The 18,787-nt window shown below is 44.3% G+C and overlaps 1 protein-coding gene and 1 long non-coding RNA gene across 2 annotated transcripts in view; both read left to right on the plus strand.

Moving 5' to 3' along the window:
* Positions 1 to 8,891, plus strand: part of LOC138672372 (uncharacterized) — a 43,323-nt gene extending 34,432 nt beyond the window's left edge. Inside the window, exons 2-3 of the long non-coding RNA XR_011319728.1 lie at positions 7,282 to 7,351; positions 8,697 to 8,891. This is a non-coding gene — a long non-coding RNA (uncharacterized lncRNA). The remainder of the gene's footprint in view (positions 1 to 7,281; positions 7,352 to 8,696) is intronic.
* P2RY6 (pyrimidinergic receptor P2Y6) overlaps positions 1 to 18,787 on the plus strand; it is a 171,595-nt gene that overhangs the window by 72,605 nt on the left and 80,203 nt on the right. The gene's annotated exons all lie outside the window — the stretch shown is intronic.

Here is an 18,787-nt window from a genome sequence, read left to right on the forward strand (position 1 = left end):
ACTGAGCAGGAACCTATGCCCTGTATATCCCTAGAGCTAGGCCCTGAATAGAGAAGGGGGTGAGCACCCCCAAGAAATTTTCCACAGAACCAGATTTTGCTACAAATGAAACTAAGCTCCAGACACATATTGAACGCTTTCAATATCATTTGAAAGAGAGGAAGCATCGTCAAAATTTGAGGGACATACAGGACTTTAACCCCTTAGTGACAGAGCCAATTTGGTACTTAATGACCGGGCCAATTTTTGCAATTCTGACCACTGTCCCTTTATGAGGTTATAACTCTGGAACGCTTCAACGGATCCCGCTGATTCTGAGACTGTTTTTTCGTGACATATTGTACTTCATGTTAGTGGTAACATTTCTTCGATATTACTTGCGATTATTTATGAAAAAAACGGAAATATGGCGAAAATTTTTAAAATTTTGCAATTTTCAAAATTTGTATTTTTATGCCCTTAAATCAGAGAGATATGTCACGAAAAATAGTTAATAAATAACATTTCCCACATGTCTACTTTACATCAGCACAATTTTGGAAACAAAATTTTTTTTGTTAGGGAGTTATAAGGGTTAAAAGTTGACCAGCAATTTCTCATTTTTACAACACCATTTTTTTTTTAGGGACCACATCACATTTGAAGTCATTTTGAGGGGTCTATATGATAGAAAATAATAAAGTGTGACACCATTCTAAAAACTACACCCCTCAAGGTTCTCAAAACCACATTCAAGAAGTTTATTAACCCTTTACGTGCTTCACAGGAACTGAAACAATGTGGAAGGAAAAAATGAACATTTAACTTTTTTTTGCAAACATCTTAATTCAGAACCATTTTTTTTATTTTCACAAGTGTAAAAACAGAAATGTAACCATAAATTTTGTTATGCAATTTCTCCTGAATACGCCAATACCCCATATGTGGGAGTAAACCACTTTTTGGGCGCACTGCAGAACTTAGAAGTGAAGGAGCGCCGTTTGACTTTTTCAATGCAGAATTGGCTGGAATTGAGATCGGACACCATGTCGCGTTTAGAGAGTCCCTGATGTGCCTAAACAGTGGAAACTCCCACAAGTGACACCATTTTGGAAACTATACCCCTTAAGGAACTTATCTAGATGTGTGGTGAGCACTTTGAACCCCCATGTGCTTCACAGAAGTTTATAATGTAGAGCCATGAAAAAAAAAATCGCATTTTTTCTACAAAAATGATCTTTTTGCCCACAAATTTTTATTTTCACAAGGGTAACAGGAGAAATTAGACCACTAAAGTTGTTGTGCAATTTCTCCTGAGTACGCCGATACCCAATATGTGGGGGTAATCCACTGTTTGGGCGCACCGCAGAGCTTGGAAGAGAAAGAGTGCCGTTTTACTTTTTCAATGTAGAATTGGCTGGAATTGAGATCGGACGCCATGTCGCGTTTGGAGAGCCCCTGATGTGCCTAAACAGTAGAAATCCCCCACAAGTGACCCCATTTTGGAAACTAGACCCAACATGGAACTTATCTAGATGTGTGGTGAGAACCTTGAATGCCAAAGTGCTTCACAGAAGTTTATAATGCAGAGCCGTGAAAATAAAAAATATTTTTTTTTCCACAAAAAAGATTTTTTAGCCCCCAAGTTTTTATTTTCACAAGGGTAACAAGAGAAATTGGACCCCAAAAGTTGTTGTCCAATTTGTCCTGAGTATGCTGGTACCCCATATGTGGGGGTAAACCACTGTTTGGGCGCACGGCAGAGCTCGGAAGGAAGGAGCGCCGTTTTGGAATGCAGACTTTGATAGAATGGTCTGCGGGTATTATGTTGCGTTTGCAGAGCCCCTGATGTACCTAACCAGTAGAAACCCTCCACAAGTGACCCCATTTTGGAAACTAGACCCCCCAAGGAACTTATCTAGATGTGTGGTGAGAACTTTGAATGCCCAAGTGCTTCACAGAAGTTTAGAATGCAGAGTCGTGAAAATAAAAAATATTTTTTTTTCCACAAAAAAGATATTGTAGCCCCCAAGTTTTTATTTTCACAAGGGTAACAGGAGAAATTGGACTGCAATAGTTGTTGTCCAATTTATCCCGAGTACGCTGATGCACCATATGTGGGGGTAAATCACTGTTTGGGCGCACGGCAGAGCTCGGAAGGGAAGGAGCGCCTTTTTGGAATGCAGACTTTGATAGAATGGTCTGTGGGCATTATGTTGCGATTGCAGAGCCCCTGATGTACCTAAACTGTAGTTACCCCCCACAAGTGACCCCATTTTGGAAACTAGACCCCCAAGGAACTTATCTAGATGTGTGGTGAGAACTTTGAATGCCCAAGTGCTTCACAGAAGATTAGAATGCAGAGTCGTGAAAATAAAAAATATTTTTTTTTTCACAAAAAAGATATTGTAGCCCCCAAGTTTTTATTTTCACAAGGGTAACAAGAGAAATTGGACCCCAGAAGTTGTTGTCCAATTTATCCCGAGTACACTGATGCCCCATATGTGGGGGTAACCCACTGTTTGGGCGCACAGCAGAGCTCTGAAGGGAGGGAGCACCATTTGACTTTTTGAGCGCAAAATTGGCTGTCGTGTTTGGAGACCCCCTTATGTACCTAAACAGTGGAAACCCCCCAATTCTAGCTCCAACCCTAACCCCAACACACACCTAACCCTAATCCCAACCTGATCCATAATCCTAATCACTAACCCTAACCATAATCACAACCCTTACCCCAAAACAACCCTAATGTCAACCCTAACCATAACCCTAATCAAAACCCTAAATCCAACACACCCCTAATCCTAATCTCAACCCTAACCTCAAACCTAACCCTAATCCCAATACACCCCTAATCACAACCCTAACCTTAACCCTAATCCCAAACCTAACCCTAATCCCAAGCGTAACCCTAATGCCAACCCTAACACTAATACCAACCCTAATCCAAACCCTAACCCTAATCCCAGCTCTAACCCTAACTTTAGCCCCAACCCTAGCCCTAACTTTAGCCCCAACCCTAACCCTAGCCCTAAGGCTACTTTCACACTTGCGTCGTTTGGCATCCGTCGCAATCCGTCGTTTTGGACAAGAAACGGATCCTGCAAATGTGCCCGCAGGATGCGTTTTTTGCCCATAGACTTGTATTGCCGACGGATCGTCATGGATGGCCACACGTCATGTCCGTCGTGCACTGGATCAGGTGTGTTTTGGCGGACCGTCGGCACAAAAAAATGTTCAATGAAACGTTTTTTTGTACGTCGCATCCGCCATTTCTGACCGCGCATGCGTGGCCGTAACTCCGCCCCCTCCTCCCCAGGACATAGATTGGGCAGCGGATGCGTTGAAAAACTACAGCTGCTGCCCACGTTGTGCACAATTTTCACAACGTGCGTCGGTATGTCGGGCCGACGCATTGCGACGGCCCCGTACCGACGTAAGTGTGAAAGAAGCCTAACCCTAAATTTAGCCCCAACCCTAACCCTAAATTTAGCCCCAACCCTAACCCTAAATTTAGCCCCAACCCTAGCCCTAACCCTAGCCCTAGCCCTAGCCCTAACCCTAACCCTAGCCCTAACCCTATCCCTAACCCTAGCCCTAACCCTAACCCTAGCCCTAACCCTACCCCTAACCCTACCCCTAACCCTACCCCTACCCCTGCCCCTAACCCTAACCCTACCCCTAACCCTACCCCTAACCCTACCCCTAACACTTTACTTTTTTTTTTTTCTTGCGGTCGCCGGTAAACAGTTAATTACAGGCGATCGCAAAACAGGGGTCGATAAAACCGACCCCGATCATGCTCTTTGGGGTCTCGGCTACCCCCGGCAGCCGAGACCCCAAAGATTCTCGCGGGGCCGGCCGGCGGGCGCACTGCGCATGCGCCCGCCATTTTGAAGATGGCGGCGCCCACCGGGAGACACGAGGAGCATCGGGGGAGATAGGTGAGTATTGGGGGGCTACCTGGGACCCCTTTTCTCTGTCCTCCGATGTGCGATCACATCGGAGGACAGAGAAATTAAAAAGAGATCGCTTTTTTTTTTTTTTTTTTGCGATCGCCGGTAAACGGTTAATTACCGGCGATCGCAAATGCGGGGTGGGTTAAAAAAAACCCGAATCATGTTCTCTGGGGTCTCGGCTACCCCCGGCAGCCGAGACCCCGGAGAAAATTCGACTCTGGGGGGCGCTATTCACTTTTTCCACAGCGCCGTTAATTAACGGCGCTGTGGTTTAAGTACCCTTAGCGGCCGCCGTTAAAAGGCGTATCGGCGGTCGCTAAGGGGTTAAAGACAATAAGGCCTACAGTTGTGGCCAAAAGTATTGACACCCCTGCAGTTCTGTCAGATAATACTCAGTTTCTTCCTGAAAATGATTGCCAACACAAATTATTTGGTATTATTATCTTCATTTAATTTGTCTTAAATGAAAAAACACAAAAGAGAATGAAGCAAAAAGCAAAACATTGATCATTTCACACAAAACTCCAAAAATGGGCCAGACAAAAGTATTGGCACCCTCAGCCTAATACTTGGTTGCACAACCTTTAGCCAAAATAACTGCGACCAACCGCTTCCGGTAACCATCAATGAGTTTCTTACAATGCTCTGCTGGAATTTTAGACCATTCTTCTTTGGCAAACTGCTCCAGGTCCCTGATATTTGAAGGGTGCCTTCTCCAAACTGCCATTTTTAGATCTCTCCACAGGTGTTCTATGGGATTCAGGTCTGGACTCATTGCTGGCCACCTTAGAAGTCTCCAGTGCGTTCTCTCAAACCATCTTCTAGTGCTTTTTGAAGTGTGTTTTGGGTCATTGTCCTGCTGGAAGACCCATGACCTCTGAGGGAGACCCAGCTTTCTCACACTGGGCCCTACATTATGCTGCAAAATTTGTTGGTAGTCTTCAGACTTCATAATGCCATGCACACGGTCAAGCAGTCCAGTGCCAGAGGCAGCAAAGCAACCCCAAAACATCATGGAACCTCCGCCATGTTTGACTGTAGGGACCGTGTTCTTTTCTTTGAATGCCTCTTTTTTTCTCCTGTAAACTTTATGTTGATGCCTTTGCCCAAAAAGCTCTACTTTTGTCTCATCTGACCAGAGAACATTCTTCCAAAACATTTTAGGCTTTTTCAGGTAAGTTTTGGCAAACTCCAGCCTGGCTTTTTTTAATGTCTCGGGGTAAGAAGTAGGGTCTTCCTGGGTCTCCTACCATACAGTCCCTTTTCATTCAGATGCCAACGGATAGTACGGGTTGACACTGTTGTACCCTCGGACTGCAGGGCAGCTTGAACTTGTTTGGATGCTGGTCGAGGTTGTTTATCCAACATCCGCACAATCTTGCGTTGAAATCTCTTGTCAATTTTTCTTTTCTGTCCACATCTAGGGAGGTTAGCCATAGTGCCATGGGCTTTAGACTTCTTGATGACATAGACATTGACACAGGCACATTCAGGTCTTTGGAGATGGACTTGTAGCCTTGAGATTGCTCATGCTTCCCCACAATTTGGTTTCCCAAGTCCTCAGACAGTTCTTTGGTCTTCTTTCTTTTCTCCATGCTCAATGTGGTACACACAAGGACACAGGACAGTCAACTTTAATCCATGTCAACTGGCTGCAAGTGTGATTTAGTTATTGCCAACACCTGTTAGGTGCCACAGGTAAGTTACAAGTGCTGTTAATTACACTAATTAGAGAAGCATCACATGATTTTTCGAACAGTGCCAATGCTTTTGTCCACCCCCTTTTTATGTTTGGTTTGGAATTATATCCAATTTGGCTTTAGGACAATTCTTTTTGTGTTTTTCATTTAAGACACATTAAATGAAGATAATAATAACAAAGAATTTGTGTTTGCAATCATTTTCAGGAAGAAACTGAGTATTATCTGACAGAATTGCAGGGGTGTCAATACTTTTGGCTACAACTGTATTTAGTATTGACTCCTAGAGTAACCCTCCCTGATTGTGAAACAGAGCTGTTCTCCACTGATACAGATTTTTCGGAAACCGAAAATTGAAGTAGACCCTCTAGAAGTAAAAGACGAGTTAGGGCAGGGGTCAGGGCGCATGGGTTCCCCCAGATAGGTCAGAAAACACACAGAGCGGTGTTTTCGTAGATCAGGTGTACACCCTACGAAACAGACCACCTCAAGGGAGAAAACAATGAGTTTGGTTCCACTGAACCCTGAGCCTCCTTTAAATTCTGTTGCTGCCTATTCTGATCAGAATATTCAGATTATCAATCTATCTGATAGACATATTGATGATTTTGAGATGGCAGTTCTGCGTAAAGGCCTTTCCTTTGTTCCTAGCACTGATTTTGATTTATTTAGAACCATTAAGGATTTGAATCTTTTCTTGCGCAAAATAAGATGGAAATTTTTTTTCATAAACAAGAATCGCACACATGTTCTGATTTGGGTACACCGGTTGATATGCTACCAGATGTGAGATTGTTACACATCAGTGAAATTGAACCCAATACCGTGGGGTTGGGTCCTTTCACACAATTGAAAGATAAGAGCACTAAGATGCCACCAATCTCAGGTGACCTTTCAGCCATTGATATATTTTCCAATCTCGTAACCTCTGAGTTAATGGGACTTTCTCAGAGCCATATACGATGTAATTTTAATTGCTCCAAAAAAGAAATGGAGGCTATCAATCGGCTTGAACAGGATGCTAGCATAGGGATAAAGCCCTCCGATAAGGGGGGCAACATTGTTATACTCGGAGTTGAGCAGTACCAGAGCATGTGTGAATCTCTCCTAGCAGATCGGGACTCTTATGAGATCCTCTCACATAATCCCACCAATGAATATCGTGAGGAACTTCGGCAGATTTTACAGGAGGGTCTCAATAATGGGGTTATTAATTAGACAGAATTTGATTTCATTTTTCCCAGTCATCCAGTGACTGCTACCTTTTACTGCCTGCCCAAGATACATAAGGACCTGCACCCTTTGAAGGGCAGGCCCATTGTATCTGGGGTAGGCAGTTTGTGCCAAAATGCAGGCATTTACTTGGACCGTAACCTATCTCCTTTTGTTTCCGCTTTGCAGTCATTTGTACAGGATACGCCGGACCTTCTTCATCGATTGGAGGGTCTTACGATTAATCCTGAATCACTTCTTGCAAGCATTGACATAGAGGCACTCTATTCATCCATTCCCCATGATAGGCGTTTTCAGGCAGTTGGCTATTTTTTAAATACGAGAGGACAGCAATTTCGAGAACATAACCAGTTCATCTTGAGACTTCTCCGTTTCTGCCTAACACGTAACTATTTTGTCTTTAACCGCAGGATCTACCACCAGCTGAGGGGGACGGCTATGGGCAGTCCCTGCGCACCTGCCTACGCCAAGGAGACTGTGGTATGTAACGATGACCTCGAGGAGAGTGATTTTTCTATCTACCGTGTCTCAGAGATCTGGACACGCTATATAGATGACATTCTGATCATTTGGAGGGGCACAGAGGAAGGATTCAGCAAATTCGTGGATTCATTGAACCACAATGATATCGGCCTTTTTTTCACATCAGTTATTGATGCCTCTACCTTACCATTCTTGGACATACTGATTACCAAGGGTCATAATGGTGAATTAATGACATCCACTTATAAAAAACCAACGGCAACAAATGCTCTCCTTCATTGGAATAGCTATCATCCAGCACATCTCAGGAGAGGGATCCCTAAGGGCCAGTACCTTAGGGTCCATAGAAATTGCTCTAATAATGTTGTCTTTGAGAACCAGGCAAAGGAACTAAGAGACCGCTTTCAAGCTAGGGGCTATCCACGTGGTGTGTTGAGTAAGGCATATCATGAAGCAAAAAGCAGGGACCGAAGTGAATTGCTGAATCCAATACCCAAAAGACAGGGTGGTGCTTGTGTACGTTTCATCACTACCTATGATAATGGTGCTACATGGGTCAGGGACATTTTGAAGAAACACTGGTCAATTTTATAAATTGATATTTCTGAATATCTAAGTGAGGTCCCTATGATTACATATAAAAAGACCCATTCTCTACAAGATAGAATTGTCCGCAGTCACTTTGCTGGCCCACCAACTGGAACATGGTTGAAGAGAGGCGTGACAGGCTGTCATAGATGTGGACAGCCATTACGAATGTGAACCCAGATCTACCTTCCTTGATGGTGGACATCCTAGGCGTGGTTGTGTTCCTTGTGGTCGCTGCGTCGCCTGCCCCAATATTGACCGTACTACGACATTTTTTAATGCAGCGGATACGAGAGTGTACGAGATCAGGAAGTATATCTCATGTACGTCTCGATATGTGGTCTATTTTGCTTTATGTCCTTGTAAGTTAATTTATATTGGGATGACCACCCGACAATTAAAAGTACGTGTCCGCGAACATATATTGGGGATTCAGGCGGCGTCCGACCATGACGACGTAACCACGCTTAGGACACTACCGCGGCATTTTAAGCAGTTCCATGGGTGTGACAGTTCCCTACTTATGATAAGAGGGATTGACATGATTGACCCTGGTATCCGCGATGGTAATCTGGGACAGAAATTAGCACGCTGTGAGACAAGATGGATCTGGGCGTTGGATACCGTCCATCCTAATGGATTAAATGAAACAATGAGCTTTGTTCCATTTTTATAGTAATACTGGTTTCCATCTGCTGTTTGCACACGTCTGTGTTTGTTTTAAGATTTTAATTATATCCATCTTTTTATATAGTTACCATCCACCTCTCGTTTTTTCCTCCTCTTATTGAGTCCAGCACTACGGTGATGGGAAAGATGGACGTATGAAGCCATATGGATTGAGGGATGACCTTATATTTCAATACTGTTCCATTGTTATGAATAATCTAGATGTGTATTAATGCCTATATATATGTATGATATTAAAGCAATGTAAGATGATTGTTGTACCCTATATTTGGAGTAGGTCAGGTTATTCATGCAAATGAAATATGTAAATGATGTATTTGTAAGTGCCGTTCCCCATTGAAAATATGGTGACTCTGTAATCTCTGTCTTGTTATTAGAGGTGGTGCTTTACTCTTAATAATAATCGCAATATATCATGTATTGAGTATCTGCATTAATTGTAGGCATGTTTGTGCCTTATGTTTTTACGTAGACATAGTCATGTATAATATATTGTATATTTCATACATTGTTGCCAACTTCTTTTATCTATGTGTGCCCATTTATGCTGGATATATATCCGCATGGCATCTGTGCCGCCTGTTGGAATGATTTATATACTTTGCTACTCCAGTAATACTCTTACTCCAGTAAGACTCATCGACGGTTCTTCGGTATACCTTTATTGGTGTGGAAAATCACATGCTCACATTGCGATAAATGATTGGTGGCTGGTTCCTTTTTATATCCCCATGTTTCCCCTTCCCCATTACCCCTTGAAAAAGGCCATCACGCCGAAACGCGCGTCGGGGGGGGGTGAACTCGGTGGATGTGTGGACGTCCTAACCTGGTTCGGTGACCACCTTTTGTAAGTACGATTTGGACATGAATTGACTATAGTACTATGCTTTCTTGAGGTTTATATATACATAGGGTTGGACCGAAAATATAATGATTTGCACGGCTTTATTCACACTGCCAAATACTGTTGGGCTGTGATACCCATTTATTGCATGCATATAATATCACCCATTGATATGCACCCCTGCGTTTCTGACATGTGCACTATGGCATGAACCTTGCTTTCCTATGCTCCTGATCTTGGTAAATATTTAATAAAGTTATGTTCATTTTTATAAATTATGGGTGTTGTCTGATCGTTTCTTTGCTGCGGTTTTTCTAGTTATAAACTGCGATTACCCTATTATTGTCCATGATATGACCCATACCATAGTATGGAATGTTCCCTTTACAGTGGTAACTAGTTGATATGGGTATGTGTTTCAAGAAGTTGTTATAGATGTGGACACTGTACGGCCTGCCAGTATGTGGACACAAGTAATTCTTTTGTGAGCAATGTCACAGGTAAAAATTACACCACTAGACAGTTTATCAACTGCAGTACGAAAGGTGTTATCTATAGGGCCTCCTGTATCTGTGGCATGGAATACATAGGTAAAACCATCAAAGAATTCAAAAGGAGTGTCGGTGAGCACGTCGGTGACGTTGAACACAATAGGGATACACCTATCTCTCGATACATTAATCATCCGCATAATGGCCAAATTAAGAATTTGATATTTTTGGCAATAGAGAAGGTCTGTAAACCCATTCGTTAACTGGGATCGGTTGCTTTTACAGAAAGAGGCCAAGTGGATTTTTTACTTGAATACGGTCTCACCTTATGGTCTTTATGACCAAATCAATTACGGATGCTTTATCTGATCTTGTTTTTTCTGAATTTGCCTCTTATTTGCTATCCAGCCGTCAGTTTACACATATAATTGTGCTTATTCCCCAAAAATGCTTTGCCTTGTGTCATCCCCTTTTAGGATTAGCATATCTATATGTCGTTATCCATATAGTCTCCATATGTTCTATTGAGATATGGTATGGGGCGTTCAGAATTTATTCATTCATTATTTGTTATTTTTTAATATAACCCATCATCTTGGTGTTAACATTTAGGGTACTAATCAGCAGATTCACGTAGGGTAGCACCTTTTTACGCCACATTCAGTACTGTATACATTCTTTTTGCCGTTCCGGTATTATTGGGTCTAATCTAGTGTTAAGACTGTTATGGTCTGCAGCAAATATGCGCGTTTTACGTTTGCAGTCGTGCTCACTAAGCTAGTGCACGGAGCACTTAGCGCGCATTGTACTGTTATTGTACACTTTTGTTATTTTGCGCTAGGGCTGCTTCTCATGTATGAATGCCAGGGTTGTCAGGCTCTTCAGCGCATGCGCGCCTTGGACTGTATGTGAGTCTAGCTTGCTTTCCAGTATCCCGGTAACGGCCAGTTCCGGCCGGTGTGCCAGGCAGCGGAAGTATGCGGCTCCATGGCGACGCGAGTGCCTGGCGATTCTTATAGCATCGCCGCCTTATGCCCGCCAGTGACAAGGTAAATTTACAGCCGCTACAGAGTTGCGCCAGCTCGCAAGGCGTTTTTATGATATTTCATTATACGCCTCTTTGCGGTAATACAGGCTTCAAAAGTTGGCGTCCTGGTAACCTGGCACCGCCTTTCCCCGGTTGGTTTACTAACTGCCGGAAGTTCTTTACTTTACGGCCACGTGGCGGCCGGACTGCGCCCCCAGCATTGCCACACATCATCAGTAGGTATGCGGGCTGTTATTGTTTGCGGCGCGCGGCTAACAGGGCGTGATATCCATCGGAAATGCATGTGGCGTGCGTTTCAAACTGTATGCCATACACACCTTTTGATGAGGGCCAATTATATCATATGATCGCTCCACAGGTAGTGATAGGCTCTTTATGCCCTTTGGCTCTATATTTAAGGGTAACCCTTTATTACTCCCACTCTCTGCAGGGTAGCATAGAGAGTGGCAGGACTCTACGTCTGTTTATTCAGCACTTAGGCACTTTATCTCCCAAAACAAGCTAGTCCCCTGATGATCCAGCTTGGAAGAAACGCGTTGGGACACCCTATTAGGGAGAGTGCAAGGCATGCTTTATTGCAGGGGTAGATGTGGACTGCCCTTGTAAGGGCGGGAGCTTGGGGAGCGAGTTTATTGTTAGCCCCATAGGGATTAACGGGGGCATTGTCTCCCATTTATGCCTGATTATGGATCTTCTTAACTCAGCAAGTTTTGGATCTCCCGTCTCTGGTCCTTGGATTTGGCGAGATTGTTCCTTTTTATATACATCTCTATGTTACATTTCCCCAGCCAATTGATTATAGATATATAATTTATGTGATATCTGCCTATATTTATGCACCTGAGGGTATTGTGTTCCTGATTTGCACTGATATCAGGAACTACATGCCCTGGATTATTTGATTTTGCACTTGGCCACTGCAAGTGTTTTTCTCTATTCTGTGAGATTATTGTCTCTATAATATAACACTTTTTTAAATGGGACATAATCCTTAGTGTTTTCATTCACTTTGGGTGACACTTTTTTGTTTTGTGTCTTTTTATACGACTATTAAAAGTTACGTTTTAATTCCTACCCATGCTATATAACTAACCAGTCCCCACTGTACACTAAAGAGAAGAAGGAAGACAAACAAGGGGGGAGAAACTTAGCTTGAGCAGACTCCAGAGGCGCCGAAAACACCTTTTTTTTAGTTTGGCATATAGTTTATTATCCCTTAATATTTGCAGCACCTGTCTTACATGCCCCTGATGTGTCTCAAAATTCGGTGAGTAAACCAAAATATCGTCCAGATAGACCACCACAAACCTGCCCACAAAATTATGGAAAATATCATTAAAGGGAACCTGTCACCCCCAAAATCGAAGGTGAGCTAAGCCCACCAGCATCAGGGGCTTATCTACAGCATTCTGTAATGCATTCTGTAATGCTGTAGATAAGCCCCTGATGTATCCTGAAAGATGAGAAATACAGGTTAGATTATACTCACCCAGGGGCGGTCCCGCTGCGGTCCAGTTCTGGTCCAATGGGCATCGCGGTCCGGTCCAGCGCCTCCCATCTTCTTAAGATGACGTCCTCTTCTGGTCTTCACACTGCGGCTCCGGCGCAGACGTACTTTATCTCCCTGTTGAGGGCAGAGCAAAGTACTGCAGTGCGCAGGTGCCTGGAAAGGTCAGAGAGTCCCAGCAGCTGCGCACTGCAGTACTTTGCTCTGCCCTCAACAGGGAGATAAAGTACGCCTGCGCCGGAGCCGCAGCGTGAAGATAAGAAGAGGACATCATCTTAAGAAGATGGGAGGCCCCGAACCGGACCGCAACGTCCATCGGATCGGACCGCCCGCCCAGGTGAGTATAATCTACCCTCTTTTTCTCATCTTTCAGGATGCATCGGGGACTTATCTACAGCATTACAGAATGCATTAAAGAATGCTGGAGATAAGCCCCTGATGTCGGTGGGCTTAGCTCAACTTCAATTTTGGGGGTGACAGGTTTCCTTTAATGAAATGCTGGAAAACTGCAGGTGCATTGGTCAGACTGAAAGGAATGACCAGACTCTCAAAATGACCCTCAGGGATATTGAACGCCATTTTCCATTCATGCCCTTCCCTGATTCCAACCAGGTTGTAGGCCCCCCTTAAATCCTACTTGGAGAACACCTTAGCTCCCACGACCTGGCCAAACAGATCCGGAATCAGATGAAGAGGGTATGGATCTTGGATAGTAATTTGATTTAATTCCTGGAAATCTAAACAGGGATGTAGACCGCCATCTTTCCTCTTCACCAAGAAGAACCATGCACCATGGGCGAAGATGAGGATGTGATATGTCCCTTCTCCAGACTTTCCGCAATGAATTCCTTCATGGCTTGTCTCTCAGGGTCGTAAAGATTACACAGTCTGGACTTAGGAAGTTTAGCTCTGGGGGTCAGATTAATAGCACAGTTAAATGTATGGTGAGGAGACCAATCCTGACACCCCATCTCAGAAAAAACACCCTCAAAACCAGACAAAAATGCAGGTAAAGTTACTGTAGAGATTGAAGAAAGGGAAATATTTAAACAGTTCTCATGGCAGTAATTCCCCCGGCTCAACGATCTCCCTGATTTGCCAATCCACCAACAGATTATGTTTCACCAACCAGGGAAGACCCAATACAATTGGGGAGGAAGACCGTCCAGGACATAGCAAGGAATTATCTCACAATGAACCGACCCCACCCTCAGTCTTACATTACGCACAATGTGAGTGAAAGCTTTCTGTGCAAGTGGCGCTGAGTCAATGGCGAAGATGGGAATGGGCTTAACTAAAGCTCAGCAAACCAGCCCGTGAGTCCTGGCAATCTCAGCATCAACCATGCTGACTCCAGCTCCAGGGAAATGTACGATGCAGAGGCACCCTCTAACTGCATGGGTTCCTCCACCTTCCCCTGAAATGGTTCACCATCAGACCGGGGAAGCAACTTATCTTGAGTAGACTCAGAGCGGTAATACCAAACATCCTCCAACAGCACCAGAGAGGAAGTTAGCTGATTGCTATTGCTCCAAGCCTTCATAAGAGAAAATGTGAATATCACCGGTAACTCCCTGAAGCAGACTGGGAGTCTATAAACACCCAGGTCCTGGTGTGTCAATTAGAGCCGGAGGGAGGTTGCCAGTGGGTCCAAAATTCAGAAAGATTAAGAAGGTGATTGGAATGCAGACATTCTGTGGCCAGTTGCAGACCGACTGTCTGTAGCATCTGACATACTTGTGACACTATGATGTCCTCACAGCTTTGCTATTCACAGTATGATTTCCCCGCAGCTCTCCTAAACACCGATGTCCCCACAGTTCCCCTCTACACAGTATGATGTTCCCTCAGCTCCCCTACATACAATATGATTTCCCCACAGCTCCCCTATACACAGTATGATGTCCCCCACTGCTACCCTTTACACATTATGATGTCCCAACAGCTCCCCTATGCACAGTATGATGTTCCCTCAGGTCCTCTATATACAGAATGATGTCACCACAGCTTCCCTATACACAGCATGATGTTCCCTACAGCTCCCCTATACACAGTATGATGTCCCACAGCTCCCTATACACAGTATGATTTCCCCACAGCTCCCCTAAACACAGTATGATGTCCCCTCAGGTCCCCTATATACAGAATAATGTCCCCACAACTCACCTATGCACAGCATGATGTCCCTACAGCTCCCCAATACACAGTATAATGTCCCCACAACTTCCCTCTACACAGCATGATGTCCCCACAGTTCCCCTATACACAGCATGATGTTCCCACAGCTCCCTTATACACAGTATAATGTCCCCACAGCTCCCCTACACACAGTATGATGTCCCCACAGCTCCCCTATACACAGTATGATGTCCCCAAAGCTCCCCTAGACAGTATTATGTCCCCACAGCTGCCTTATACACAATATGATTTCCCCACACCTCCCCTATACACAGCCTGATGTCCCCACAGCTCCCCTATGCACAGCCTGATGCCCCCCACTGCTGTCCTCTACATATTATGATGTCCCCACAGCTCCCCTATGCACAGTATGGTGTCCCCTCAGGTCCTCAATATACAGAATGATATCAGCACACCTACCCTATACACAGTATGATGTCCCCACAGCTCCCTATGCACAGTATGATGTCCCCACAGCTCCCTATGCACAGTATGATTTCCCCACAGCTCCCCTATACACAGTACGATGTCCCCACAGCTCCCCTAGACACAGTATAATGTTCCCACAGCTCCCCTCAACACAGTACGATGTCCCTACAGCTCCCCTATACACAATATGATTTCCCCACAGCTCCCCTATACACGGCATGACGTCCCCTTAGGTCCCCTTGTACAGAATGATGTCCCCACACCTCCCCTATACACAGCCTGATGTCCCCCACTGCTACTCTATACACAGTATGATGTCCCCAAAGCTCCCTATACACAGTTTGATGTCCCCACAGCTCCCTTATACACAGTATGATGTCCCCACAGCTCCCCTATACACAGCATGATGTCTCCACAGCTCTCCTATGCACAGCATGATGTCCCCACAGCTCCCCTATACACATCATGATGTCCCCACAGCTCCCCTATACACAGCATGATGTCCCCACAGCTCCCCTATACACAGCATGATGTCCCCACAGCTCCCCTATACACAGTATGATGTCCCCACAGCTCCCCTATACACAGCATGATGTCCCCACAGCTCCCCTATACACAGTATGATGTCCCCACAGCTCCCCTATACACAGTATGATGTCCCCTCAGGTCCCCTATATACAGAATGATGTCCCCACAGCTCCCCTATACACAGTATGATGTCCCCACAGCTCCCTATACACAGTATAATTTCCCCACAGCTCCCTTATACACAGTATGATGTCCCCACAGCTCCCCTATACACAGTATGATGTCCCCACAGCTCCCCTATACACAGTATGATGTCCCCACAGCTCCCTATACACAGTATGATGTCCCCACAGCTTCCTATACACAGTATGATGTCCCCACAGCTTCCTATACACAGTATGATGTCCCCACAGCTCCCTATACACAGTATGATGTCACCACAGCTCCCCTATACACAGTATGATGTCCCCACAGCTCCCTATACACAGTATAATTTTCCCACAGCTCCCTTATACACAGTATGATGTCCCCACAGCTTCCTATACACAGTATGATGTCCCCACAGCTCCCCTATACACAGTATGATGTCCCCACAGCTCCCTATACACAGTATGATGTCCCCACAGCTCCCTAATACACAGTATGATGTCCCACATAGCTCCCTATACACAGTATGATGTCCCCACAGCTCCCCTATACACAGTATGATGTCCCCACAGCTCCCTATACACAGTATAATTTCCCCACAGCTCCCTTATACACAGTATGATGTCCCCACAGCTTCCTATACACAGTGTGATGTCCCCGCAGCTCCCTATACACAGTATGATGTGCTCACACCTCCCCTTTATACTGTATGACATCCCCAAAGCTCTCCTATATGGTATTTACCAAGGGGGAGTGACTCACAAGGAAATTATGCAGAGCTGCCTAAAGAGAACCCTGTGAGCGATGTCTCCATTGGAACTTAATGTAAAAATTAACACTAAATAAATAAATAGATCCCATATCTCTGGGACCATTTGCTGAATTATAACAAAAGAGAAAAGTGGAAACCTCAGGGGAGTATCGGGAATAAAATATCAAAACCTGCCGACTTTTCACCAGGTAACAGCTTCTCTTTAAGTTTAGAGTTGCCCCTTAAGTCATTAAATGAATTTTATGAAATAAATAATTTAATATTTAAAATATGAAAAAAATGTAATTCTCTCATTGATTAGGGGCTGTTCTCGCACCGCTGATCTCAGGTCTTTCTAAATGTAACATCACATGATCACAGTAGCCAATCTCATAATACCGGATGTAAAATCTATTGCCCATTGGACGGAGCAGTTACATTGCTGAGACTTTATTACAACATTTTTATTTTCAATGCTGCTTTTAAATCTCAGATTTAAAAGTATTATGTTGTTAATATTTGGCTCCACGCCTTCTGCCTCCAGCAATCTCAATGCTGCCGTACTGAAATACATGGAAAAACTATATTTTTACATATTAAATCACCACCAAAGCTGCAAAATATGATCTTATGGCCTCAGTACATTCACGTGTCTGCATTCCACACATGGGGCGATAAGAGGGAAAAGTTACTGTTTTTTAATATCTGACACAGCTGAAATGGAAAATAGGGCAAATATCAGGAATTCCTGACAATGCAAAGTGTGAATCTTCCCCTGTCTGATCGCTCGCTGCATTCACTGCAATGCTGGAGACTGATCAGTGCAATTGTAAATATTTCTAATGTTACTAATAAATTGGTTTACAAAAAAGTAAAATTAAAGGGATCTTTTTTTTACATTTGTTTCAAAGATATTTGGAACCCTTAGCAATTTGTATTGCTCCAATGCATCTAAAAAATAACTTTGCAATTCATCATGATTTTATTTTTTATTTGTTTAATTTGTTTATAAATAATATGTGGGTGGGGATTCTATTACAGATTTTGCATTGAAGTTAGTATCTACTGTAAAAACAGAACACATAATTATTAAGAACCCTGTTGTCAGAGCAGCCATTCTGTAAATCATTGAGCAGGGAGCTCCCCCTAGTGGTGACTGCAGACAGGATCTTATCATGTATCTCTGTATACAGGGAGCTCCCCCTAGTGGTGGCTGCAGACAGAATCTTATCATGTATCTTTGTATACAGGGAGCTCCCCCTAGTGGTGACTGCAGACAGAATCTTATCATGTATCTCTGCATACAGAGAGCTCCCCCTAGTGGTGGCTACAGACAGGATCTTATCATGTATCTCTGTATACAGGCAGCTCCCCCTAGTGGTGACTGCAGACAGAATCTTATCATGTATCTCTGTATACAGGGAGCTCCCCCTAGTGGTGGCTGCAGACAGGATCTTATCATGTATCTCTGTCTACAGGGAGCTCCCCCTAGTGGTGGCTGCAGACAGGATCTTATCATGTATCTCTGTATACAGGGAGCTCCCCCTAGTGGTGGCCGCAGGCAGAATTGTATCATGTATCTCTGTGTACAGGGAGCTCCCCCTAGTGGTGGCTGCAGACAGGATCTTATGTATCGTTAGCTGGCTGCTCTATTTAACTCCACCTAGATCATTGCTCCATGCCACCTGTCAATGTTCCAGTATTGGTCTAGTTCACTCCTGGATCGTTCTTGTGACCTGTCTTCCCAGCAGAAGCTAAGTTCCTGCTTGTTTTTCTCTGGTTTGCTATTTTTCTGTCCAGCTTGCTATTTTGATTGTTGTCTTGCTTGCTGGAAGCTCTGGGACGAAGAGGGAGCGCCTCCGCACCGTGAGTCGGTGCGGAGGGTCTTTTTGCGCCCTCTGCGTGGTCTTTTTGTAGTTTTTTGTGCTGACCGCAAAGCTACCTTTCCTATCCTCTGTCTGTTCAGTAAGTCGGGCCTCACTTTGCTAAATCTATTTCATCTCTGTGTTTGTAATTTTCATCTTTACTCACAGTCATTATATGTGGGGGGCTGCCTTTTCCTTTGGGGAATTTCTCTGAGGCAAGGTAGGCTTTATTTTTCTATCTTTAGGGCTAGCTAGTTCCTTAGGCTGTGTCGAGTTGCATAGGGAGCGTTAGGAGCAATCCACGGCTATTTCTAGTGTGTTTGATAGGATTAGGGATTGCGGTCAGCAGAGTTCCCACGTCTCAGAG

This window comes from Ranitomeya imitator, chromosome 3 (genome assembly GCF_032444005.1).
Source record: "Ranitomeya imitator isolate aRanImi1 chromosome 3, aRanImi1.pri, whole genome shotgun sequence".
NCBI classification, from domain to species: domain Eukaryota; kingdom Metazoa; phylum Chordata; class Amphibia; order Anura; family Dendrobatidae; genus Ranitomeya; species Ranitomeya imitator.